Source organism: Eubalaena glacialis, chromosome 1 (assembly GCF_028564815.1).
Source record: "Eubalaena glacialis isolate mEubGla1 chromosome 1, mEubGla1.1.hap2.+ XY, whole genome shotgun sequence".
Lineage (NCBI taxonomy): Eukaryota > Metazoa > Chordata > Mammalia > Artiodactyla > Balaenidae > Eubalaena > Eubalaena glacialis.
Window position 1 is genome coordinate 94026542 of NC_083716.1, and position 24128 is coordinate 94050669.

At 73.8% G+C, this 24128-nt stretch overlaps 14 non-coding genes and 9 pseudogenes across 14 annotated transcripts; all 23 read left to right on the forward strand.

Moving 5' to 3' along the window:
• Positions 1-864: 864 nt before the first annotated feature.
• On the forward strand, positions 865-983 carry LOC133104490 (5S ribosomal RNA). Its single transcript, XR_009703593.1, has one exon. It is a non-coding gene; the product is annotated as a 5S ribosomal RNA (ribosomal RNA).
• A 918-nt stretch (positions 984-1901) lies between these two features.
• Positions 1902-2020, forward strand: LOC133104082 (5S ribosomal RNA). Its single transcript, XR_009703474.1, has one exon. It is a non-coding gene; the product is annotated as a 5S ribosomal RNA (ribosomal RNA).
• Positions 2021-2966: 946 nt separating this feature from the next.
• On the forward strand, positions 2967-3085 carry LOC133078566 (5S ribosomal RNA; annotated as a pseudogene).
• Positions 3086-3997: 912 nt separating this feature from the next.
• On the forward strand, positions 3998-4116 carry LOC133104087 (5S ribosomal RNA). The gene has a single exon (XR_009703475.1). It is a non-coding gene; the product is annotated as a 5S ribosomal RNA (ribosomal RNA).
• A 952-nt stretch (positions 4117-5068) lies between these two features.
• Positions 5069-5187, forward strand: LOC133078570 (5S ribosomal RNA; annotated as a pseudogene).
• A 912-nt stretch (positions 5188-6099) lies between these two features.
• On the forward strand, positions 6100-6218 carry LOC133104091 (5S ribosomal RNA). The gene has a single exon (XR_009703476.1). It is a non-coding gene; the product is annotated as a 5S ribosomal RNA (ribosomal RNA).
• A 952-nt stretch (positions 6219-7170) lies between these two features.
• On the forward strand, positions 7171-7289 carry LOC133078577 (5S ribosomal RNA; annotated as a pseudogene).
• A 909-nt stretch (positions 7290-8198) lies between these two features.
• Positions 8199-8317, forward strand: LOC133104096 (5S ribosomal RNA). Its single transcript, XR_009703478.1, has one exon. It is a non-coding gene; the product is annotated as a 5S ribosomal RNA (ribosomal RNA).
• Positions 8318-9235: 918 nt separating this feature from the next.
• Positions 9236-9354, forward strand: LOC133104108 (5S ribosomal RNA). The gene has a single exon (XR_009703485.1). It is a non-coding gene; the product is annotated as a 5S ribosomal RNA (ribosomal RNA).
• A 946-nt stretch (positions 9355-10300) lies between these two features.
• LOC133078582 (5S ribosomal RNA) lies at positions 10301-10419 on the forward strand (annotated as a pseudogene).
• A 910-nt stretch (positions 10420-11329) lies between these two features.
• Positions 11330-11448, forward strand: LOC133104115 (5S ribosomal RNA). Its single transcript, XR_009703486.1, has one exon. It is a non-coding gene; the product is annotated as a 5S ribosomal RNA (ribosomal RNA).
• A 910-nt stretch (positions 11449-12358) lies between these two features.
• Positions 12359-12477, forward strand: LOC133078590 (5S ribosomal RNA; annotated as a pseudogene).
• A 911-nt stretch (positions 12478-13388) lies between these two features.
• LOC133104494 (5S ribosomal RNA) lies at positions 13389-13507 on the forward strand. Its single transcript, XR_009703594.1, has one exon. It is a non-coding gene; the product is annotated as a 5S ribosomal RNA (ribosomal RNA).
• Positions 13508-14425: 918 nt separating this feature from the next.
• LOC133104123 (5S ribosomal RNA) lies at positions 14426-14544 on the forward strand. The gene has a single exon (XR_009703487.1). It is a non-coding gene; the product is annotated as a 5S ribosomal RNA (ribosomal RNA).
• Positions 14545-15490: 946 nt separating this feature from the next.
• On the forward strand, positions 15491-15609 carry LOC133078600 (5S ribosomal RNA; annotated as a pseudogene).
• A 912-nt stretch (positions 15610-16521) lies between these two features.
• Positions 16522-16640, forward strand: LOC133104130 (5S ribosomal RNA). The gene has a single exon (XR_009703488.1). It is a non-coding gene; the product is annotated as a 5S ribosomal RNA (ribosomal RNA).
• A 952-nt stretch (positions 16641-17592) lies between these two features.
• LOC133078606 (5S ribosomal RNA) lies at positions 17593-17711 on the forward strand (annotated as a pseudogene).
• Positions 17712-18623: 912 nt separating this feature from the next.
• On the forward strand, positions 18624-18742 carry LOC133104138 (5S ribosomal RNA). The gene has a single exon (XR_009703489.1). It is a non-coding gene; the product is annotated as a 5S ribosomal RNA (ribosomal RNA).
• Positions 18743-19694: 952 nt separating this feature from the next.
• LOC133078611 (5S ribosomal RNA) lies at positions 19695-19813 on the forward strand (annotated as a pseudogene).
• A 909-nt stretch (positions 19814-20722) lies between these two features.
• Positions 20723-20841, forward strand: LOC133104145 (5S ribosomal RNA). The gene has a single exon (XR_009703490.1). It is a non-coding gene; the product is annotated as a 5S ribosomal RNA (ribosomal RNA).
• A 918-nt stretch (positions 20842-21759) lies between these two features.
• Positions 21760-21878, forward strand: LOC133104152 (5S ribosomal RNA). The gene has a single exon (XR_009703491.1). It is a non-coding gene; the product is annotated as a 5S ribosomal RNA (ribosomal RNA).
• A 946-nt stretch (positions 21879-22824) lies between these two features.
• LOC133078614 (5S ribosomal RNA) lies at positions 22825-22943 on the forward strand (annotated as a pseudogene).
• Positions 22944-23853: 910 nt separating this feature from the next.
• Positions 23854-23972, forward strand: LOC133104160 (5S ribosomal RNA). Its single transcript, XR_009703492.1, has one exon. It is a non-coding gene; the product is annotated as a 5S ribosomal RNA (ribosomal RNA).
• The last annotated feature ends 156 nt before the right edge of the window (positions 23973-24128 follow it).

The following is a 24128-nucleotide window of genomic DNA, read 5'->3' on the forward strand; positions in this document are numbered from 1 at the left end:
CCGCCTCCGCCCCCGCTGAGCACCGCTGCAGGCCTCACCTCCTCACGTCCCTCCCAACACAGCGCGCCGGAGGGATCGCTCCCCGCCGAGCTGGCTGGACATGCGGCCAGAATGCGGCCCTGGAAGGCAGCCGCCACCCCAGCCGCTCCCGTGGTGGCTGGCCCGGACCCAGACTCCGCCGCAGGCCGGGGTGCCATCCGTGCGGCCCGCGAGGCCCTCGACCTGCACTTGGCCGCCCCCACCGGAGCCCAGCCGCGCCGCAGCCCCCTGTCTGCCCGTGTGTCTCTCCACAGCTCCCTCCGGAAAAAGCCCCCCCTCCGCCGTTTCGCCACGGCCGGGGGCGGGAGCGGGGGCGGGGGCCGGGGCCGGTGCTCCGGGCCGGCCGGCCACAAGGCGCCGGGTCCTGTGCTCGGCGGGTGGCGTGGGGGCAAGGGTGGCCTTGCTGGGGCTAAGGGGCCGTGCCGACTCAATGGTGGCTCCCAGTGGGTTAAGGGCCGACTGCCGTCGGGCAGGAGGGCCGGCCCGGGCTGCGGCTGGGCTGCGCCTAGCGCCGCGTGGGCGGGCAGAGGGGAGGCCCAAGGGACCGCGGGCCCCGGGCCCTGAAGCCTCCGGGGCCACGTCCCTGTGAGCGACGTGCGGGATCTGGGGCGGGGCGCCAAGCGCCGAACGGTTTGGTGGGTCCCGCCCGCCCTGGGCTGGGAGGTCGCCGAACCCTCCGCCACCCCCCTGGTACCCGAGGCCGCCGTTGCCCTGCCTGGGCGGGCGGCGGGGCCCTGCCGGGGCGGGCTGGCCGCCGGGCTGGCGGGGAGGCGCAAGCGCCAGCGAAGCTGGGCCTCAAGAGGCACTCCGCGGGCCCCTCTTAACGTGTACGGCCATACCACCCTGAACGCGCCCGATCTCGTCTGATCTCGGAAGCTAAGCAGGGTCGGGCCTGGTTAGTACTTGGATGGGAGACCGCCTGGGAATACCGGGTGCTGTAGGCTTTTTGCCTCCCGCTCCGCCTTCTCCTTTAGTCGCCCGCCGCCTCCGCCCCCGCCCCCGCCCCCGCCCCCGCCGGGCAGCGCTGCAGGCCCCACCTCCTCCGGCCCCTCCCACCACAGCGCGCCAGAGGGGGCGCTCTCCGCCTGCCTGGCCGGCCAGGCGGCCAGAAGGCGGCCCTGGAAGGCAGCCGCATCCCAGCCGCTCCCGGGGTGGCTGGCCTGAACCCAGACTCCGCCTCAGGCCCGGGTGCCGGCCGTGCGGCCCGCGAGCCCCTTGACCTGCACCTGGCCGCCCCCACCAGCGCCCAGCCCCGGCGCAGCCACCTATCTGCCGGTGTGTCTCTCCACAGCTCCCTCCGGAAAAAGCCCCCCCTCCGCCGTTTCGCCACGGCCGGGGGCGGGAGCGGGGGCGGGGGCCGGGGCCGGTGCTCCGGGCCGGCCGGCCACAAGGCGCCGGGTCCTGTGCTCGGCGGGTGGCGTGGGGGCAAGGGTGGCCTTGCTGGGGCTAAGGGGCCGTGCCGACTCAATGGTGGCTCCCAGTGGGTTAAGGGCCGACTGCCGTCGGGCAGGAGGGCCGGCCCGGGCTGCGGCTGGGCTGCGCCTAGCGCCGCGTGGGCGGGCAGAGGGGAGGCCCAAGGGACCGCGGGCCCCGGGCCCTGAAGCCTCCGGGGCCACGTCCCTGTGAGCGACGTGCGGGATCTGGGGCGGGGCGCCAAGCGCCGAACGGTTTGGTGGGTCCCGCCCGCCCTGGGCTGGGAGGTCGCCGAACCCTCCGCCACCCCCCTGGTACCCGAGGCCGCCGTTGCCCTGCCTGGGCGGGCGGCGGGGCCCTGCCGGGGCGGGCTGGCCGCCGGGCTGGCGGGGAGGCGCAAGCGCCAGCGAAGCTGGGCCTCAAGAGGCACTCCGCGGGCCCCTTTTAACGTCTACGGCCATACCACCCTGAACGCGCCCGATCTCGTCTGATCTCGGAAGCTAAGCAGGGTCGGGCCTGGTTAGTACTTGGATGGGAGACCGCCTGGGAATACCGGGTGCTGTAGGCTTTTTGCCTCCCGCTCCGCCTTCTCCTTTAGTCGCCCGCGGCCTAGGCCGAGGCCGAGGCCAAGGCCGAGGCCGCTGCCTCCGCCCCCGCCCCCGCCCCCGCCGGGCAGCGCTGCAGGCCCCACCTCCTCCGGCCCCTCCCACCACAGCGCGCCAGAGGGGGCGCTCCTCGCCGGCCTGGCCGGCCAGGCGGCCAGAAGGCGGCCCTGGAAGGCAGCCGCCACCCCAGCCGCTCCCGTGGTGGCTGGCCCGGACCCAGACTCCGCCGCAGGCCGGGGTGCCGTCCGTGCGGCCCACGAAGCCCTCGACCTGCACTTGGCCGCCCCCACCGGAGCCCAGCCGCGCCGCAGCCCCCTGTCTGCCCGTGTGTCTCTCCACAGCTCCCTCCGGAAAAAGCCCACCCTTTGCCACTTCGCCACGGCCGAGAGTGGGAGCGGGGTCGTGGGCTGGGACCGGTTCGCTGGGCTGGCTAGACACCAGGCGCCGGGAACTTTGCTCGGCAGTTGGCGTGGGGGCAAGGGTGGCGTTGCTGTGTCTAAGGGGCCGTGCCGGCTCAATGGTGGCTCCCAGTGGCTTCGGGCCAACTGCCGTTGGGCAGGCGGGCCGGCCAGGCCGTGGCTGGGCTGCGCCTAGCACTGTGTGGATTGACAGGGTGGGGAATGCACAAGGGACCGAGGGCCACAGGCCCTTAAGCCTCCGGGGCCAAGTCCTGTGAGCGTTGAGCGGCTCTGGGGCGGAGGGCCAAGCGCCTACAGGCCTGGAGGGTCCCGCCTGACCTGAGCTGCGAAGTCGCCCACAACTCCACCACCCCCGGGCCCTCGAGGCCTCCTGTCGCTTGCCTGGGCGGACGGCAGGGCCGCGCCGGAGAGGGTTGGCTGCCGGGCTGGCGGTAAGTCGCCAGCACCAGCGAAGCTAAGCCTCAAGAGGCACACCGTGGCCCCCGCTGCATTCTACGGCCACACCTCCCTGAACGCACCACACCTCGTCTGATCTCGGAAGCTAATCAGGGTCTGGCCTGTTTCGTACCTGGATGGGAGACCACATGGGAATACCGAGTGCTGTAGGCTTTTTTGCCTCCCGCTCCGCCTTGACATTTAGTGGCCCGCGGCCGAGGCCGCCTCCGCCCCCGCTGAGCACCGCTGCAGGCCTCACCTCCTCACGTCCCTCCCAACACAGCGCGCCGGAGGGATCGCTCCCCGCCGAGCTGGCTGGACATGCGGCCAGAATGCGGCCCTGGAAGGCAGCCGCCACCCCAGCCGCTCCCGTGGTGGCTGGCCCGGACCCAGACTCCGCCGCAGGCCGGGGTGCCGTCCGTGCGGCCCGCGAGGCCCTCGACCTGCACTTGGCCGCCCCCACCGGAGCCCAGCCGCGCCGCAGCCCCCTGTCTGCCCGTGTGTCTCTCCACAGCTCCCTCCGGAAAAAGCCCCCCCCTCCGCCGTTTCGCCACGGCCGGGGGCGGGAGCGGGGGCGGGGGCCGGGGCCGGTGCTCCGGGCCGGCCGGCCACAAGGCGCCGGGTCCTGTGCTCGGCGGGTGGCGTGGGGGCAAGGGTGGCCTTGCTGGGGCTAAGGGGCCGTGCCGACTCAATGGTGGCTCCCAGTGGGTTAAGGGCCGACTGCCGTCGGGCAGGAGGGCCGGCCCGGGCTGCGGCTGGGCTGCGCCTAGCGCCGCGTGGGCGGGCAGAGGGGAGGCCCAAGGGACCGCGGGCCCCGGGCCCTGAAGCCTCCGGGGCCACGTCCCTGTGAGCGACGTGCGGGATCTGGGGCGGGGCGCCAAGCGCCGAACGGTTTGGTGGGTCCCGCCCGCCCTGGGCTGGGAGGTCGCCGAACCCTCCGCCACCCCCCTGGTACCCGAGGCCGCCGTTGCCCTGCCTGGGCGGGCGGCGGGGCCCTGCCGGGGCGGGCTGGCCGCCGGGCTGGCGGGGAGGCGCAAGCGCCAGCGAAGCTGGGCCTCAAGAGGCACTCCGCGGGCCCCTTTTAACGTCTACGGCCATACCACCCTGAACGCGCCCGATCTCGTCTGATCTCGGAAGCTAAGCAGGGTCGGGCCTGGTTAGTACTTGGATGGGAGACCGCCTGGGAATACCGGGTGCTGTAGGCTTTTTGCCTCCCGCTCCGCCTTCTCCTTTAGTCGCCCGCGGCCTAGGCCGAGGCCGAGGCCAAGGCCGAGGCCGCTGCCTCCGCCCCCGCCCCCGCCCCCGCCCCCGCCGGGCAGCGCTGCAGGCCCCACCTCCTCCGGCCCCTCCCACCACAGCGCGCCAGAGGGGGCGCTCCGCGCCGGCCTGGCCGGCCAGGCGGCCAGAAGGCGGCCCTGGAAGGCAGCCGCCACCCCAGCCGCTCCCGTGGTGGCTGGCCCGGACCCAGACTCCGCCGCAGGCCGGGGTGCCGTCCGTGCGGCCCACGAAGCCCTCGACCTGCACTTGGCCGCCCCCACCGGAGCCCAGCCGCGCCGCAGCCCCCTGTCTGCCCGTGTGTCTCTCCACAGCTCCCTCCGGAAAAAGCCCACCCTTTGCCACTTCGCCACGGCCGAGAGTGGGAGCGGGGTCGTGGGCTGGGACCGGTTCGCTGGGCTGGCTAGACACCAGGCGCCGGGAACTTTGCTCGGCAGTTGGCGTGGGGGCAAGGGTGGCGTTGCTGTGTCTAAGGGGCCGTGCCGGCTCAATGGTGGCTCCCAGTGGCTTCGGGCCAACTGCCGTTGGGCAGGCGGGCCGGCCAGGCCGTGGCTGGGCTGCGCCTAGCACTGTGTGGATTGACAGGGTGGGGAATGCACAAGGGACCGAGGGCCACAGGCCCTTAAGCCTCCGGGGCCAAGTCCTGTGAGCGTTGAGCGGCTCTGGGGCGGAGGGCCAAGCGCCTACAGGCCTGGAGGGTCCCGCCTGACCTGAGCTGCGAAGTCGCCCACAACTCCACCACCCCCGGGCCCTCGAGGCCTCCTGTCGCTTGCCTGGGCGGACGGCAGGGCCGCGCCGGAGAGGGTTGGCTGCCGGGCTGGCGGTAAGTCGCCAGCACCAGCGAAGCTAAGCCTCAAGAGGCACACCGTGGCCCCCGCTGCATTCTACGGCCACACCTCCCTGAACGCACCACACCTCGTCTGATCTCGGAAGCTAATCAGGGTCTGGCCTGTTTCGTACCTGGATGGGAGACCACATGGGAATACCGAGTGCTGTAGGCTTTTTTGCCTCCCGCTCCGCCTTGACATTTAGTGGCCCGCGGCCGAGGCCGCCTCCGCCCCCGCTGAGCACCGCTGCAGGCCTCACCTCCTCACGTCCCTCCCAACACAGCGCGCCGGAGGGATCGCTCCCCGCCGAGCTGGCTGGACATGCGGCCAGAATGCGGCCCTGGAAGGCAGCCGCCACCCCAGCCGCTCCCGTGGTGGCTGGCCCGGACCCAGACTCCGCCGCAGGCCGGGGTGCCGTCCGTGCGGCCCGCGAGGCCCTCGACCTGCACTTGGCCGCCCCCACCGGAGCCCAGCCGCGCCGCAGCCCCCTGTCTGCCCGTGTGTCTCTCCACAGCTCCCTCCGGAAAAAGCCCCCCCCTCCGCCGTTTCGCCACGGCCGGGGGCGGGAGCGGGGGCGGGGGCCGGGGCCGGTGCTCCGGGCCGGCCGGCCACAAGGCGCCGGGTCCTGTGCTCGGCGGGTGGCGTGGGGGCAAGGGTGGCCTTGCTGGGGCTAAGGGGCCGTGCCGACTCAATGGTGGCTCCCAGTGGGTTAAGGGCCGACTGCCGTCGGGCAGGAGGGCCGGCCCGGGCTGCGGCTGGGCTGCGCCTAGCGCCGCGTGGGCGGGCAGAGGGGAGGCCCAAGGGACCGCGGGCCCCGGGCCCTGAAGCCTCCGGGGCCACGTCCCTGTGAGCGACGTGCGGGATCTGGGGCGGGGCGCCAAGCGCCGAACGGTTTGGTGGGTCCCGCCCGCCCTGGGCTGGGAGGTCGCCGAACCCTCCGCCACCCCCCTGGTACCCGAGGCCGCCGTTGCCCTGCCTGGGCGGGCGGCGGGGCCCTGCCGGGGCGGGCTGGCCGCCGGGCTGGCGGGGAGGCGCAAGCGCCAGCGAAGCTGGGCCTCAAGAGGCACTCCGCGGGCCCCTTTTAACGTCTACGGCCATACCACCCTGAACGCGCCCGATCTCGTCTGATCTCGGAAGCTAAGCAGGGTCGGGCCTGGTTAGTACTTGGATGGGAGACCGCCTGGGAATACCGGGTGCTGTAGGCTTTTTGCCTCCCGCTCCGCCTTCTCCTTTAGTCGCCCGCGGCCTAGGCCGAGGCCGAGGCCAAGGCCGAGGCCGCTGCCTCCGCCCCCGCCCCCGCCCCCGCCCCCGCCGGGCAGCGCTGCAGGCCCCACCTCCTCCGGCCCCTCCCACCACAGCGCGCCAGAGGGGGCGCTCCGCGCCGGCCTGGCCGGCCAGGCGGCCAGAAGGCGGCCCTGGAAGGCAGCCGCCACCCCAGCCGCTCCCGTGGTGGCTGGCCCGGACCCAGACTCCGCCGCAGGCCGGGGTGCCGTCCGTGCGGCCCACGAAGCCCTCGACCTGCACTTGGCCGCCCCCACCGGAGCCCAGCCGCGCCGCAGCCCCCTGTCTGCCCGTGTGTCTCTCCACAGCTCCCTCCGGAAAAAGCCCACCCTTTGCCACTTCGCCACGGCCGAGAGTGGGAGCGGGGTCGTGGGCTGGGACCGGTTCGCTGGGCTGGCTAGACACCAGGCGCCGGGAACTTTGCTCGGCAGTTGGCGTGGGGGCAAGGGTGGCGTTGCTGTGTCTAAGGGGCCGTGCCGGCTCAATGGTGGCTCCCAGTGGCTTCGGGCCAACTGCCGTTGGGCAGGCGGGCCGGCCAGGCCGTGGCTGGGCTGCGCCTAGCACTGTGTGGATTGACAGGGTGGGGAATGCACAAGGGACCGAGGGCCACAGGCCCTTAAGCCTCCGGGGCCAAGTCCTGTGAGCGTTGAGCGGCTCTGGGGCGGAGGGCCAAGCGCCTACAGGCCTGGAGGGTCCCGCCTGACCTGAGCTGCGAAGTCGCCCACAACTCCACCACCCCCGGGCCCTCGAGGCCTCCTGTCGCTTGCCTGGGCGGACGGCAGGGCCGCGCCGGAGAGGGTTGGCTGCCGGGCTGGCGGTAAGTCGCCAGCACCAGCGAAGCTAAGCCTCAAGAGGCACACCGTGGCCCCCGCTGCATTCTACGGCCACACCTCCCTGAACGCACCACACCTCGTCTGATCTCGGAAGCTAATCAGGGTCTGGCCTGTTTCGTACCTGGATGGGAGACCACATGGGAATACCGAGTGCTGTAGGCTTTTTTGCCTCCCGCTCCGCCTTGACATTTAGTGGCCCGCGGCCGAGGCCGCCTCCGCCCCCGCTGAGCACCGCTGCAGGCCTCACCTCCTCACGTCCCTCCCAACACAGCGCGCCGGAGGGATCGCTCCCCGCCGAGCTGGCTGGACATGCGGCCAGAATGCGGCCCTGGAAGGCAGCCGCCACCCCAGCCGCTCCCGTGGTGGCTGGCCCGGACCCAGACTCCGCCGCAGGCCGGGGTGCCGTCCGTGCGGCCCGCGAGGCCCTCGACCTGCACTTGGCCGCCCCCACCGGAGCCCAGCCGCGCCGCAGCCCCCTGTCTGCCCGTGTGTCTCTCCACAGCTCCCTCCGGAAAAAGCCCCCCCTCCGCCGTTTCGCCACGGCCGGGGGCGGGAGCGGGGGCGGGGGCCGGGGCCGCTTCTCCGGGCCTGCCGGCCACCAGGGCCGGGGTCCTGTGCTCGGCGGGCGGCGTGGGGGCAAGGGGGGGCCTTGCTGGGGCTAAGGGGCCGTGCCCACTCCATGGTGGCTCCCAGTGGCTTCGGGCCAGCTGCTGCCCGGCCGGAGGGCCGGCCCGGCCGTGGCCGGGCTGCGCCTAACTCCGCGTGGGCGGGCAGGGGGGGATGCCCAAGGGACCGCGGCCGCCGGGCCCTGAAGCCTCCGGGGCCGCGTCCCTGTGAGCGTCGAGCGGGATCTGCGGCGGGGCGCCAAGCGCCGACGGGCCTGGAGCGTCCCGCCCGCCCTGGGCTGCGAGGTGGCCCACCACTCCGCCACCCCCGGGTCCCCGAGGCCTCCTGTCGCCTGCCTGGGCGGGCGGCAGGGCCCTGCCGGAGAGGGCTGGCCGCCGGCATGGCGGTAAGGCGCAGGCGCCAGCGAAGCTGGGCCTCAAGAGGCACCGCGCGGGCCCCTCCTGCGTCTACGGCCATACCACCCTGAACGCGCCCGATCTCGTCTGATCTCGGAAGCTAAGCAGGGTCGGGCCTGGTTAGTACTTGGATGGGAGACCGCCTGGGAATACCGGGTGCTGTAGGCTTTTTGCCTCCCGCTCCGCCTTCTCCTTTAGTCGCCCGCCGCCTCCGCCCCCGCCCCCGCCCCCGCCCCCGCCGGGCAGCGCTGCAGGCCCCACCTCCTCCGGCCCCTCCCACCACAGCGCGCCAGAGGGGGCGCTCTCCGCCTGCCTGGCCGGCCAGGCGGCCAGAAGGCGGCCCTGGAAGGCAGCCGCATCCCAGCCGCTCCCGGGGTGGCTGGCCTGAACCCAGACTCCGCCTCAGGCCCGGGTGCCGGCCGTGCGGCCCGCGAGCCCCTTGACCTGCACCTGGCCGCCCCCACCAGCGCCCAGCCCCGGCGCAGCCACCTATCTGCCGGTGTGTCTCTCCACAGCTCCCTCCGGAAAAAGCCCCCCCTCCGCCGTTTCGCCACGGCCGGGGGCGGGAGCGGGGGCGGGGGCCGGGGCCGGTGCTCCGGGCCGGCCGGCCACAAGGCGCCGGGTCCTGTGCTCGGCGGGTGGCGTGGGGGCAAGGGTGGCCTTGCTGGGGCTAAGGGGCCGTGCCGACTCAATGGTGGCTCCCAGTGGGTTAAGGGCCGACTGCCGTCGGGCAGGAGGGCCGGCCCGGGCTGCGGCTGGGCTGCGCCTAGCGCCGCGTGGGCGGGCAGAGGGGAGGCCCAAGGGACCGCGGGCCCCGGGCCCTGAAGCCTCCGGGGCCACGTCCCTGTGAGCGACGTGCGGGATCTGGGGCGGGGCGCCAAGCGCCGAACGGTTTGGTGGGTCCCGCCCGCCCTGGGCTGGGAGGTCGCCGAACCCTCCGCCACCCCCCTGGTACCCGAGGCCGCCGTTGCCCTGCCTGGGCGGGCGGCGGGGCCCTGCCGGGGCGGGCTGGCCGCCGGGCTGGCGGGGAGGCGCAAGCGCCAGCGAAGCTGGGCCTCAAGAGGCACTCCGCGGGCCCCTTTTAACGTCTACGGCCATACCACCCTGAACGCGCCCGATCTCGTCTGATCTCGGAAGCTAAGCAGGGTCGGGCCTGGTTAGTACTTGGATGGGAGACCGCCTGGGAATACCGGGTGCTGTAGGCTTTTTGCCTCCCGCTCCGCCTTCTCCTTTAGTCGCCCGCGGCCTAGGCCGAGGCCGAGGCCAAGGCCGAGGCCGCTGCCTCCGCCCCCGCCCCCGCCCCCGCCGGGCAGCGCTGCAGGCCCCACCTCCTCCGGCCCCTCCCACCACAGCGCGCCAGAGGGGGCGCTCCGCGCCGGCCTGGCCGGCCAGGCGGCCAGAAGGCGGCCCTGGAAGGCAGCCGCCACCCCAGCCGCTCCCGTGGTGGCTGGCCCGGACCCAGACTCCGCCGCAGGCCGGGGTGCCGTCGGTGCGGCCCACGAAGCCCTCGACCTGCACTTGGCCGCCCCCACCGGAGCCCAGCCGCGCCGCAGCCCCCTGTCTGCCCGTGTGTCTCTCCACAGCTCCCTCCGGAAAAAGCCCACCCTTTGCCACTTCGCCACGGCCGAGAGTGGGAGCGGGGTCGTGGGCTGGGACCGGTTCGCTGGGCTGGCTAGACACCAGGCGCCGGGAACTTTGCTCGGCAGTTGGCGTGGGGGCAAGGGTGGCGTTGCTGTGTCTAAGGGGCCGTGCCGGCTCAATGGTGGCTCCCAGTGGCTTCGGGCCAACTGCCGTTGGGCAGGCGGGCCGGCCAGGCCGTGGCTGGGCTGCGCCTAGCACTGTGTGGATTGACAGGGTGGGGAATGCACAAGGGACCGAGGGCCACAGGCCCTTAAGCCTCCGGGGCCAAGTCCTGTGAGCGTTGAGCGGCTCTGGGGCGGAGGGCCAAGCGCCTACAGGCCTGGAGGGTCCCGCCTGACCTGAGCTGCGAAGTCGCCCACAACTCCACCACCCCCGGGCCCTCGAGGCCTCCTGTCGCTTGCCTGGGCGGACGGCAGGGCCGCGCCGGAGAGGGTTGGCTGCCGGGCTGGCGGTAAGTCGCCAGCACCAGCGAAGCTAAGCCTCAAGAGGCACACCGTGGCCCCCGCTGCATTCTACGGCCACACCTCCCTGAACGCACCACACCTCGTCTGATCTCGGAAGCTAATCAGGGTCTGGCCTGTTTCGTACCTGGATGGGAGACCACATGGGAATACCGAGTGCTGTAGGCTTTTTTGCCTCCCGCTCCGCCTTGACATTTAGTGGCCCGCGGCCGAGGCCGCCTCCGCCCCCGCTGAGCACCGCTGCAGGCCTCACCTCCTCACGTCCCTCCCAACACAGCGCGCCGGAGGGATCGCTCCCCGCCGAGCTGGCTGGACATGCGGCCAGAATGCGGCCCTGGAAGGCAGCCGCCACCCCAGCCGCTCCCGTGGTGGCTGGCCCGGACCCAGACTCCGCCGCAGGCCGGGGTGCCGTCCGTGCGGCCCGCGAGGCCCTCGACCTGCACTTGGCCGCCCCCACCGGAGCCCAGCCGCGCCGCAGCCCCCTGTCTGCCCGTGTGTCTCTCCACAGCTCCCTCCGGAAAAAGCCCCCCCCTCCGCCGTTTCGCCACGGCCGGGGGCGGGAGCGGGGGCGGGGGCCGGGGCCGCTTCTCCGGGCCTGCCGGCCACCAGGGCCGGGGTCCTGTGCTCGGCGGGCGGCGTGGGGGCAAGGGGGGGCCTTGCTGGGGCTAAGGGGCCGTGCCCACTCCATGGTGGCTCCCAGTGGCTTCGGGCCAGCTGCTGCCCGGCCGGAGGGCCGGCCCGGCCGTGGCCGGGCTGCGCCTAACTCCGCGTGGGCGGGCAGGGGGGGATGCCCAAGGGACCGCGGCCGCCGGGCCCTGAAGCCTCCGGGGCCGCGTCCCTGTGAGCGTCGAGCGGGATCTGCGGCGGGGCGCCAAGCGCCGACGGGCCTGGAGCGTCCCGCCCGCCCTGGGCTGCGAGGTGGCCCACCACTCCGCCACCCCCGGGTCCCCGAGGCCTCCTGTCGCCTGCCTGGGCGGGCGGCAGGGCCCTGCCGGAGAGGGCTGGCCGCCGGCATGGCGGTAAGGCGCAGGCGCCAGCGAAGCTGGGCCTCAAGAGGCACCGCGCGGGCCCCTCCTGCGTCTACGGCCATACCACCCTGAACGCGCCCGATCTCGTCTGATCTCGGAAGCTAAGCAGGGTCGGGCCTGGTTAGTACTTGGATGGGAGACCGCCTGGGAATACCGGGTGCTGTAGGCTTTTTGCCTCCCGCTCCGCCTTCTCCTTTAGTCGCCCGCCGCCTCCGCCCCCGCCCCCGCCCCCGCCGGGCAGCGCTGCAGGCCCCACCTCCTCCGGCCCCTCCCACCACAGCGCGCCAGAGGGGGCGCTCCGCGCCGGCCTGGCCGGCCAGGCGGCCAGAAGGCGGCCCTGGAAGGCAGCCGCCACCCCAGCCGCTCCCGTGGTGGCTGGCCCGGACCCAGACTCCGCCGCAGGCCGGGGTGCCGTCCGTGCGGCCCACGAAGCCCTCGACCTGCACTTGGCCGCCCCCACCGGAGCCCAGCCGCGCCGCAGCCCCCTGTCTGCCCGTGTGTCTCTCCACAGCTCCCTCCGGAAAAAGCCCACCCTTTGCCACTTCGCCACGGCCGAGAGTGGGAGCGGGGTCGTGGGCTGGGACCGGTTCGCTGGGCTGGCTAGACACCAGGCGCTGGGAACTTTGCTCGGCAGTTGGCGTGGGGGCAAGGGTGACGTTGCTGTGTCTAAGGGGCCGTGCCGGCTCAATGGTGGCTCCCAGTGGCTTCGGGCCAACTGCCGTTGGGCAGGCGGGCCGGCCAGGCCGTGGCTGGGCTGCGCCTAGCACTGTGTGGATTGACAGGGTGGGGAATGCACAAGGGACCGAGGGCCACAGGCCCTTAAGCCTCCGGGGCCAAGTCCTGTGAGCGTTGAGCGGCTCTGGGGCGGAGGGCCAAGCGCCTACAGGCCTGGAGGGTCCCGCCTGACCTGAGCTGCGAAGTCGCCCACAACTCCACCACCCCCGGGCCCTCGAGGCCTCCTGTCGCTTGCCTGGGCGGACGGCAGGGCCGCGCCAGAGAGGGTTGGCTGCCGGGCTGGCGGTAAGTCGCCAGCACCAGCGAAGCTAAGCCTCAAGAGGCACACCGTGGCCCCCGCTGCATTCTACGGCCACACCTCCCTGAACGCACCACACCTCGTCTGATCTCGGAAGCTAATCAGGGTCTGGCCTGTTTCGTACCTGGATGGGAGACCACATGGGAATACCGAGTGCTGTAGGCTTTTTTGCCTCCCGCTCCGCCTTGACATTTAGTGGCCCGCGGCCGAGGCCGCCTCCGCCACCGCTGAGCACCGCTGCAGGCCTCACCTCCTCACGTCCCTCCCAACACAGCGCGCCGGAGGGATCGCTCCCCGCCGAGCTGGCTGGACATGCGGCCAGAATGCGGCCCTGGAAGGCAGCCGCCACCCCAGCCGCTCCCGTGGTGGCTGGCCCGGACCCAGACTCCGCCGCAGGCCGGGGTGCCATCCGTGCGGCCCGCGAGGCCCTCGACCTGCACTTGGCCGCCCCCACCGGAGCCCAGCCGCGCCGCAGCCCCCTGTCTGCCCGTGTGTCTCTCCACAGCTCCCTCCGGAAAAAGCCCCCCCTCCGCCGTTTCGCCACGGCCGGGGGCGGGAGCGGGGGCGGGGGCCGGGGCCGGTGCTCCGGGCCGGCCGGCCACAAGGCGCCGGGTCCTGTGCTCGGCGGGTGGCGTGGGGGCAAGGGTGGCCTTGCTGGGGCTAAGGGGCCGTGCCGACTCAATGGTGGCTCCCAGTGGGTTAAGGGCCGACTGCCGTCGGGCAGGAGGGCCGGCCCGGGCTGCGGCTGGGCTGCGCCTAGCGCCGCGTGGGCGGGCAGAGGGGAGGCCCAAGGGACCGCGGGCCCCGGGCCCTGAAGCCTCCGGGGCCACGTCCCTGTGAGCGACGTGCGGGATCTGGGGCGGGGCGCCAAGCGCCGAACGGTTTGGTGGGTCCCGCCCGCCCTGGGCTGGGAGGTCGCCGAACCCTCCGCCACCCCCCTGGTACCCGAGGCCGCCGTTGCCCTGCCTGGGCGGGCGGCGGGGCCCTGCCGGGGCGGGCTGGCCGCCGGGCTGGCGGGGAGGCGCAAGCGCCAGCGAAGCTGGGCCTCAAGAGGCACTCCGCGGGCCCCTCTTAACGTGTACGGCCATACCACCCTGAACGCGCCCGATCTCGTCTGATCTCGGAAGCTAAGCAGGGTCGGGCCTGGTTAGTACTTGGATGGGAGACCGCCTGGGAATACCGGGTGCTGTAGGCTTTTTGCCTCCCGCTCCGCCTTCTCCTTTAGTCGCCCGCCGCCTCCGCCCCCGCCCCCGCCCCCGCCCCCGCCGGGCAGCGCTGCAGGCCCCACCTCCTCCGGCCCCTCCCACCACAGCGCGCCAGAGGGGGCGCTCTCCGCCTGCCTGGCCGGCCAGGCGGCCAGAAGGCGGCCCTGGAAGGCAGCCGCATCCCAGCCGCTCCCGGGGTGGCTGGCCTGAACCCAGACTCCGCCTCAGGCCCGGGTGCCGGCCGTGCGGCCCGCGAGCCCCTTGACCTGCACCTGGCCGCCCCCACCAGCGCCCAGCCCCGGCGCAGCCACCTATCTGCCGGTGTGTCTCTCCACAGCTCCCTCCGGAAAAAGCCCCCCCTCCGCCGTTTCGCCACGGCCGGGGGCGGGAGCGGGGGCGGGGGCCGGGGCCGGTGCTCCGGGCCGGCCGGCCACAAGGCGCCGGGTCCTGTGCTCGGCGGGTGGCGTGGGGGCAAGGGTGGCCTTGCTGGGGCTAAGGGGCCGTGCCGACTCAATGGTGGCTCCCAGTGGGTTAAGGGCCGACTGCCGTCGGGCAGGAGGGCCGGCCCGGGCTGCGGCTGGGCTGCGCCTAGCGCCGCGTGGGCGGGCAGAGGGGAGGCCCAAGGGACCGCGGGCCCCGGGCCCTGAAGCCTCCGGGGCCACGTCCCTGTGAGCGACGTGCGGGATCTGGGGCGGGGCGCCAAGCGCCGAACGGTTTGGTGGGTCCCGCCCGCCCTGGGCTGGGAGGTCGCCGAACCCTCCGCCACCCCCCTGGTACCCGAGGCCGCCGTTGCCCTGCCTGGGCGGGCGGCGGGGCCCTGCCGGGGCGGGCTGGCCGCCGGGCTGGCGGGGAGGCGCAAGCGCCAGCGAAGCTGGGCCTCAAGAGGCACTCCGCGGGCCCCTTTTAACGTCTACGGCCATACCACCCTGAACGCGCCCGATCTCGTCTGATCTCGGAAGCTAAGCAGGGTCGGGCCTGGTTAGTACTTGGATGGGAGACCGCCTGGGAATACCGGGTGCTGTAGGCTTTTTGCCTCCCGCTCCGCCTTCTCCTTTAGTCGCCCGCGGCCTAGGCCGAGGCCGAGGCCAAGGCCGAGGCCGCTGCCTCCGCCCCCGCCCCCGCCCCCGCCGGGCAGCGCTGCAGGCCCCACCTCCTCCGGCCCCTCCCACCACAGCGCGCCAGAGGGGGCGCTCCTCGCCGGCCTGGCCGGCCAGGCGGCCAGAAGGCGGCCCTGGAAGGCAGCCGCCACCCCAGCCGCTCCCGTGGTGGCTGGCCCGGACCCAGACTCCGCCGCAGGCCGGGGTGCCGTCCGTGCGGCCCACGAAGCCCTCGACCTGCACTTGGCCGCCCCCACCGGAGCCCAGCCGCGCCGCAGCCCCCTGTCTGCCCGTGTGTCTCTCCACAGCTCCCTCCGGAAAAAGCCCACCCTTTGCCACTTCGCCACGGCCGAGAGTGGGAGCGGGGTCGTGGGCTGGGACCGGTTCGCTGGGCTGGCTAGACACCAGGCGCCGGGAACTTTGCTCGGCAGTTGGCGTGGGGGCAAGGGTGGCGTTGCTGTGTCTAAGGGGCCGTGCCGGCTCAATGGTGGCTCCCAGTGGCTTCGGGCCAACTGCCGTTGGGCAGGCGGGCCGGCCAGGCCGTGGCTGGGCTGCGCCTAGCACTGTGTGGATTGACAGGGTGGGGAATGCACAAGGGACCGAGGGCCACAGGCCCTTAAGCCTCCGGGGCCAAGTCCTGTGAGCGTTGAGCGGCTCTGGGGCGGAGGGCCAAGCGCCTACAGGCCTGGAGGGTCCCGCCTGACCTGAGCTGCGAAGTCGCCCACAACTCCACCACCCCCGGGCCCTCGAGGCCTCCTGTCGCTTGCCTGGGCGGACGGCAGGGCCGCGCCGGAGAGGGTTGGCTGCCGGGCTGGCGGTAAGTCGCCAGCACCAGCGAAGCTAAGCCTCAAGAGGCACACCGTGGCCCCCGCTGCATTCTACGGCCACACCTCCCTGAACGCACCACACCTCGTCTGATCTCGGAAGCTAATCAGGGTCTGGCCTGTTTCGTACCTGGATGGGAGACCACATGGGAATACCGAGTGCTGTAGGCTTTTTTGCCTCCCGCTCCGCCTTGACATTTAGTGGCCCGCGGCCGAGGCCGCCTCCGCCCCCGCTGAGCACCGCTGCAGGCCTCACCTCCTCACGTCCCTCCCAACACAGCGCGCCGGAGGGATCGCTCCCCGCCGAGCTGGCTGGACATGCGGCCAGAATGCGGCCCTGGAAGGCAGCCGCCACCCCAGCCGCTCCCGTGGTGGCTGGCCCGGACCCAGACTCCGCCGCAGGCCGGGGTGCCGTCCGTGCGGCCCGCGAGGCCCTCGACCTGCACTTGGCCGCCCCCACCGGAGCCCAGCCGCGCCGCAGCCCCCTGTCTGCCCGTGTGTCTCTCCACAGCTCCCTCCGGAAAAAGCCCCCCCCTCCGCCGTTTCGCCACGGCCGGGGGCGGGAGCGGGGGCGGGGGCCGGGGCCGGTGCTCCGGGCCGGCCGGCCACAAGGCGCCGGGTCCTGTGCTCGGCGGGTGGCGTGGGGGCAAGGGTGGCCTTGCTGGGGCTAAGGGGCCGTGCCGACTCAATGGTGGCTCCCAGTGGGTTAAGGGCCGACTGCCGTCGGGCAGGAGGGCCGGCCCGGGCTGCGGCTGGGCTGCGCCTAGCGCCGCGTGGGCGGGCAGAGGGGAGGCCCAAGGGACCGCGGGCCCCGGGCCCTGAAGCCTCCGGGGCCACGTCCCTGTGAGCGACGTGCGGGATCTGGGGCGGGGCGCCAAGCGCCGAACGGTTTGGTGGGTCCCGCCCGCCCTGGGCTGGGAGGTCGCCGAACCCTCCGCCACCCCCCTGGTACCCGAGGCCGCCGTTGCCCTGCCTGGGCGGGCGGCGGGGCCCTGCCGGGGCGGGCTGGCCGCCGGGCTGGCGGGGAGGCGCAAGCGCCAGCGAAGCTGGGCCTCAAGAGGCACTCCGCGGGCCCCTTTTAACGTCTACGGCCATACCACCCTGAACGCGCCCGATCTCGTCTGATCTCGGAAGCTAAGCAGGGTCGGGCCTGGTTAGTACTTGGATGGGAGACCGCCTGGGAATACCGGGTGCTGTAGGCTTTTTGCCTCCCGCTCCGCCTTCTCCTTTAGTCGCCCGCGGCCTAGGCCGAGGCCGAGGCCAAGGCCGAGGCCGCTGCCTCCGCCCCCGCCCCCGCCCCCGCCCCCGCCGGGCAGCGCTGCAGGCCCCACCTCCTCCGGCCCCTCCCACCACAGCGCGCCAGAGGGGGCGCTCCGCGCCGGCCTGGCCGGCCAGGCGGCCAGAAGGCGGCCCTGGAAGGCAGCCGCCACCCCAGCCGCTCCCGTGGTGGCTGGCCCGGACCCAGACTCCGCCGCAGGCCGGGGTGCCGTCCGTGCGGCCCACGAAGCCCTCGACCTGCACTTGGCCGCCCCCACCGGAGCCCAGCCGCGCCGCAGCCCCCTGTCTGCCCGTGTGTCTCTCCACAGCTCCCTCCGGAAAAAGCCCACCCTTTGCCACTTCGCCACGGCCGAGAGTGGGAGCGGGGTCGTGGGCTGGGACCGGTTCGCTGGGCTGGCTAGACACCAGGCGCCGGGAACTTTGCTCGGCAGTTGGCGTGGGGGCAAGGGTGGCGTTGCTGTGTCTAAGGGGCCGTGCCGGCTCAATGGTGGCTCCCAGTGGCTTCGGGCCAACTGCCGTTGGGCAGGCGGGCCGGCCAGGCCGTGGCTGGGCTGCGCCTAGCACTGTGTGGATTGACAGGGTGGGGAATGCACAAGGGACCGAGGGCCACAGGCCCTTAAGCCTCCGGGGCCAAGTCCTGTGAGCGTTGAGCGGCTCTGGGGCGGAGGGCCAAGCGCCTACAGGCCTGGAGGGTCCCGCCTGACCTGAGCTGCGAAGTCGCCCACAACTCCACCACCCCCGGGCCCTCGAGGCCTCCTGTCGCTTGCCTGGGCGGACGGCAGGGCCGCGCCGGAGAGGGTTGGCTGCCGGGCTGGCGGTAAGTCGCCAGCACCAGCGAAGCTAAGCCTCAAGAGGCACACCGTGGCCCCCGCTGCATTCTACGGCCACACCTCCCTGAACGCACCACACCTCGTCTGATCTCGGAAGCTAATCAGGGTCTGGCCTGTTTCGTACCTGGATGGGAGACCACATGGGAATACCGAGTGCTGTAGGCTTTTTTGCCTCCCGCTCCGCCTTGACATTTAGTGGCCCGCGGCCGAGGCCGCCTCCGCCCCCGCTGAGCACCGCTGCAGGCCTCACCTCCTCACGTCCCTCCCAACACAGCGCGCCGGAGGGATCGCTCCCCGCCGAGCTGGCTGGACATGCGGCCAGAATGCGGCCCTGGAAGGCAGCCGCCACCCCAGCCGCTCCCGTGGTGGCTGGCCCGGACCCAGACTCCGCCGCAGGCCGGGGTGCCGTCCGTGCGGCCCGCGAGGCCCTCGACCTGCACTTGGCCGCCCCCACCGGAGCCCAGCCGCGCCGCAGCCCCCTGTCTGCCCGTGTGTCTCTCCACAGCTCCCTCCGGAAAAAGCCCCCCCCTCCGCCGTTTCGCCACGGCCGGGGGCGGGAGCGGGGGCGGGGGCCGGGGCCGGTGCTCCGGGCCGGCCGGCCACAAGGCGCCGGGTCCTGTGCTCGGCGGGTGGCGTGGGGGCAAGGGTGGCCTTGCTGGGGCTAAGGGGCCGTGCCGACTCAATGGTGGCTCCCAGTGGGTTAAGGGCCGACTGCCGTCGGGCAGGAGGGCCGGCCCGGGCTGCGGCTGGGCTGCGCCTAGCGCCGCGTGGGCGGGCAGAGGGGAGGCCCAAGGGACCGCGGGCCCCGGGCCCTGAAGCCTCCGGGGCCACGTCCCTGTGAGCGACGTGCGGGATCTGGGGCGGGGCGCCAAGCGCCGAACGGTTTGGTGGGTCCCGCCCGCCCTGGGCTGGGAGGTCGCCGAACCCTCCGCCACCCCCCTGGTACCCGAGGCCGCCGTTGCCCTGCCTGGGCGGGCGGCGGGGCCCTGCCGGGGCGGGCTGGCCGCCGGGCTGGCGGGGAGGCGCAAGCGCCAGCGAAGCTGGGCCTCAAGAGGCACTCCGCGGGCCCCTTTTAACGTCTACGGCCATACCACCCTGAACGCGCCCGATCTCGTCTGATCTCGGAAGCTAAGCAGGGTCGGGCCTGGTTAGTACTTGGATGGGAGACCGCCTGGGAATACCGGGTGCTGTAGGCTTTTTGCCTCCCGCTCCGCCTTCTCCTTTAGTCGCCCGCGGCCTAGGCCGAGGCCGAGGCCAAGGCCGAGGCCGCTGCCTCCGCCCCCGCCCCCGCCCCCGCCCCCGCCGGGCAGCGCTGCAGGCCCCACCTCCTCCGGCCCCTCCCACCACAGCGCGCCAGAGGGGGCGCTCCGCGCCGGCCTGGCCGGCCAGGCGGCCAGAAGGCGGCCCTGGAAGGCAGCCGCCACCCCAGCCGCTCCCGTGGTGGCTGGCCCGGACCCAGACTCCGCCGCAGGCCGGGGTGCCGTCCGTGCGGCCCACGAAGCCCTCGACCTGCACTTGGCCGCCCCCACCGGAGCCCAGCCGCGCCGCAGCCCCCTGTCTGCCCGTGTGTCTCTCCACAGCTCCCTCCGGAAAAAGCCCACCCTTTGCCACTTCGCCACGGCCGAGAGTGGGAGCGGGGTCGTGGGCTGGGACCGGTTCGCTGGGCTGGCTAGACACCAGGCGCCGGGAACTTTGCTCGGCAGTTGGCGTGGGGGCAAGGGTGGCGTTGCTGTGTCTAAGGGGCCGTGCCGGCTCAATGGTGGCTCCCAGTGGCTTCGGGCCAACTGCCGTTGGGCAGGCGGGCCGGCCAGGCCGTGGCTGGGCTGCGCCTAGCACTGTGTGGATTGACAGGGTGGGGAATGCACAAGGGACCGAGGGCCACAGGCCCTTAAGCCTCCGGGGCCAAGTCCTGTGAGCGTTGAGCGGCTCTGGGGCGGAGGGCCAAGCGCCTACAGGCCTGGAGGGTCCCGCCTGACCTGAGCTGCGAAGTCGCCCACAACTCCACCACCCCCGGGCCCTCGAGGCCTCCTGTCGCTTGCCTGGGCGGACGGCAGGGCCGCGCCGGAGAGGGTTGGCTGCCGGGCTGGCGGTAAGTCGCCAGCACCAGCGAAGCTAAGCCTCAAGAGGCACACCGTGGCCCCCGCTGCATTCTACGGCCACACCTCCCTGAACGCACCACACCTCGTCTGATCTCGGAAGCTAATCAGGGTCTGGCCTGTTTCGTACCTGGATGGGAGACCACATGGGAATACCGAGTGCTGTAGGCTTTTTTGCCTCCCGCTCCGCCTTGACATTTAGTGGCCCGCGGCCGAGGCCGCCTCCGCCCCCGCTGAGCACCGCTGCAGGCCTCACCTCCTCACGTCCCTCCCAACACAGCGCGCCGGAGGGATCGCTCCCCGCCGAGCTGGCTGGACATGCGGCCAGAATGCGGCCCTGGAAGGCAGCCGCCACCCCAGCCGCTCCCGTGGTGGCTGGCCCGGACCCAGACTCCGCCGCAGGCCGGGGTGCCGTCCGTGCGGCCCGCGAGGCCCTCGACCTGCACTTGGCCGCCCCCACCGGAGCCCAGCCGCGCCGCAGCCCCCTGTCTGCCCGTGTGTCTCTCCACAGCTCCCTCCGGAAAAAGCCCCCCCTCCGCCGTTTCGCCACGGCCGGGGGCGGGAGCGGGGGCGGGGGCCGGGGCCGCTTCTCCGGGCCTGCCGGCCACCAGGGCCGGGGTCCTGTGCTCGGCGGGCGGCGTGGGGGCAAGGGGGGGCCTTGCTGGGGCTAAGGGGCCGTGCCCACTCCATGGTGGCTCCCAGTGGCTTCGGGCCAGCTGCTGCCCGGCCGGAGGGCCGGCCCGGCCGTGGCCGGGCTGCGCCTAACTCCGCGTGGGCGGGCAGGGGGGGATGCCCAAGGGACCGCGGCCGCCGGGCCCTGAAGCCTCCGGGGCCGCGTCCCTGTGAGCGTCGAGCGGGATCTGCGGCGGGGCGCCAAGCGCCGACGGGCCTGGAGCGTCCCGCCCGCCCTGGGCTGCGAGGTGGCCCACCACTCCGCCACCCCCGGGTCCCCGAGGCCTCCTGTCGCCTGCCTGGGCGGGCGGCAGGGCCCTGCCGGAGAGGGCTGGCCGCCGGCATGGCGGTAAGGCGCAGGCGCCAGCGAAGCTGGGCCTCAAGAGGCACCGCGCGGGCCCCTCCTGCGTCTACGGCCATACCACCCTGAACGCGCCCGATCTCGTCTGATCTCGGAAGCTAAGCAGGGTCGGGCCTGGTTAGTACTTGGATGGGAGACCGCCTGGGAATACCGGGTGCTGTAGGCTTTTTGCCTCCCGCTCCGCCTTCTCCTTTAGTCGCCCGCCGCCTCCGCCCCCGCCCCCGCCCCCGCCCCCGCCGGGCAGCGCTGCAGGCCCCACCTCCTCCGGCCCCTCCCACCACAGCGCGCCAGAGGGGGCGCTCTCCGCCTGCCTGGCCGGCCAGGCGGCCAGAAGGCGGCCCTGGAAGGCAGCCGCATCCCAGCCGCTCCCGGGGTGGCTGGCCTGAACCCAGACTCCGCCTCAGGCCCGGGTGCCGGCCGTGCGGCCCGCGAGCCCCTTGACCTGCACCTGGCCGCCCCCACCAGCGCCCAGCCCCGGCGCAGCCACCTATCTGCCGGTGTGTCTCTCCACAGCTCCCTCCGGAAAAAGCCCCCCCTCCGCCGTTTCGCCACGGCCGGGGGCGGGAGCGGGGGCGGGGGCCGGGGCCGGTGCTCCGGGCCGGCCGGCCACAAGGCGCCGGGTCCTGTGCTCGGCGGGTGGCGTGGGGGCAAGGGTGGCCTTGCTGGGGCTAAGGGGCCGTGCCGACTCAATGGTGGCTCCCAGTGGGTTAAGGGCCGACTGCCGTCGGGCAGGAGGGCCGGCCCGGGCTGCGGCTGGGCTGCGCCTAGCGCCGCGTGGGCGGGCAGAGGGGAGGCCCAAGGGACCGCGGGCCCCGGGCCCTGAAGCCTCCGGGGCCACGTCCCTGTGAGCGACGTGCGGGATCTGGGGCGGGGCGCCAAGCGCCGAACGGTTTGGTGGGTCCCGCCCGCCCTGGGCTGGGAGGTCGCCGAACCCTCCGCCACCCCCCTGGTACCCGAGGCCGCCGTTGCCCTGCCTGGGCGGGCGGCGGGGCCCTGCCGGGGCGGGCTGGCCGCCGGGCTGGCGGGGAGGCGCAAGCGCCAGCGAAGCTGGGCCTCAAGAGGCACTCCGCGGGCCCCTTTTAACGTCTACGGCCATACCACCCTGAACGCGCCCGATCTCGTCTGATCTCGGAAGCTAAGCAGGGTCGGGCCTGGTTAGTACTTGGATGGGAGACCGCCTGGGAATACCGGGTGCTGTAGGCTTTTTGCCTCCCGCTCCGCCTTCTCCTTTAGTCGCCCGCGGCCTAGGCCGAGGCCGAGGCCAAGGCCGAGGCCGCTGCCTCCGCCCCCGCCCCCGCCCCCGCCGGGCAGCGCTGCAGGCCCCACCTCCTCCGGCCCCTCCCACCACAGCGCGCCAGAGGGGGCGCTCCGCGCCGGCCTGGCCGGCCAGGCGGCCAGAAGGCGGCCCTGGAAGGCAGCCGCCACCCCAGCCGCTCCCGTGGTGGCTGGCCCGGACCCAGACTCCGCCGCAGGCCGGGGTGCCGTCGGTGCGGCCCACGAAGCCCTCGACCTGCACTTGGCCGCCCCCACCGGAGCCCAGCCGCGCCGCAGCCCCCTGTCTGCCCGTGTGTCTCTCCACAGCTCCCTCCGGAAAAAGCCCACCCTTTGCCACTTCGCCACGGCCGAGAGTGGGAGCGGGGTCGTGGGCTGGGACCGGTTCGCTGGGCTGGCTAGACACCAGGCGCCGGGAACTTTGCTCGGCAGTTGGCGTGGGGGCAAGGGTGGCGTTGCTGTGTCTAAGGGGCCGTGCCGGCTCAATGGTGGCTCCCAGTGGCTTCGGGCCAACTGCCGTTGGGCAGGCGGGCCGGCCAGGCCGTGGCTGGGCTGCGCCTAGCACTGTGTGGATTGACAGGGTGGGGAATGCACAAGGGACCGAGGGCCACAGGCCCTTAAGCCTCCGGGGCCAAGTCCTGTGAGCGTTGAGCGGCTCTGGGGCGGAGGGCCAAGCGCCTACAGGCCTGGAGGGTCCCGCCTGACCTGAGCTGCGAAGTCGCCCACAACTCCACCACCCCCGGGCCCTCGAGGCCTCCTGTCGCTTGCCTGGGCGGACGGCAGGGCCGCGCCGGAGAGGGTTGGCTGCCGGGCTGGCGGTAAGTCGCCAGCACCAGCGAAGCTAAGCCTCAAGAGGCACACCGTGGCCCCCGCTGCATTCTACGGCCACACCTCCCTGAACGCACCACACCTCGTCTGATCTCGGAAGCTAATCAGGGTCTGGCCTGTTTCGTACCTGGATGGGAGACCACATGGGAATACCGAGTGCTGTAGGCTTTTTTGCCTCCCGCTCCGCCTTGACATTTAGTGGCCCGCGGCCGAGGCCGCCTCCGCCCCCGCTGAGCACCGCTGCAGGCCTCACCTCCTCACGTCCCTCCCAACACAGCGCGCCGGAGGGATCGCTCCCCGCCGAGCTGGCTGGACATGCGGCCAGAATGCGGCCCTGGAAGGCAGCCGCCACCCCAGCCGCTCCCGTGGTGGCTGGCCCGGACCCAGACTCCGCCGCAGGCCGGGGTGCCGTCCGTGCGGCCCGCGAGGCCCTCGACCTGCACTTGGCCGCCCCCACCGGAGCCCAGCCGCGCCGCAGCCCCCTGTCTGCCCGTGTGTCTCTCCACAGCTCCCTCCGGAAAAAGCCCCCCCCTCCGCCGTTTCGCCACGGCCGGGGGCGGGAGCGGGGGCGGGGGCCGGGGCCGCTTCTCCGGGCCTGCCGGCCACCAGGGCCGGGGTCCTGTGCTCGGCGGGCGGCGTGGGGGCAAGGGGGGGCCTTGCTGGGGCTAAGGGGCCGTGCCCACTCCATGGTGGCTCCCAGTGGCTTCGGGCCAGCTGCTGCCCGGCCGGAGGGCCGGCCCGGCCGTGGCCGGGCTGCGCCTAACTCCGCGTGGGCGGGCAGGGGGGGATGCCCAAGGGACCGCGGCCGCCGGGCCCTGAAGCCTCCGGGGCCGCGTCCCTGTGAGCGTCGAGCGGGATCTGCGGCGGGGCGCCAAGCGCCGACGGGCCTGGAGCGTCCCGCCCGCCCTGGGCTGCGAGGTGGCCCACCACTCCGCCACCCCCGGGTCCCCGAGGCCTCCTGTCGCCTGCCTGGGCGGGCGGCAGGGCCCTGCCGGAGAGGGCTGGCCGCCGGCATGGCGGTAAGGCGCAGGCGCCAGCGAAGCTGGGCCTCAAGAGGCACCGCGCGGGCCCCTCCTGCGTCTACGGCCATACCACCCTGAACGCGCCCGATCTCGTCTGATCTCGGAAGCTAAGCAGGGTCGGGCCTGGTTAGTACTTGGATGGGAGACCGCCTGGGAATACCGGGTGCTGTAGGCTTTTTGCCTCCCGCTCCGCCTTCTCCTTTAGTCGCCCGCCGCCTCCGCCCCCGCCCCCGCCCCCGCCGGGCAGCGCTGCAGGCCCCACCTCCTCCGGCCCCTCCCACCACAGCGCGCCAGAGGGGGCGCTCCGCGCCGGCCTGGCCGGCCAGGCGGC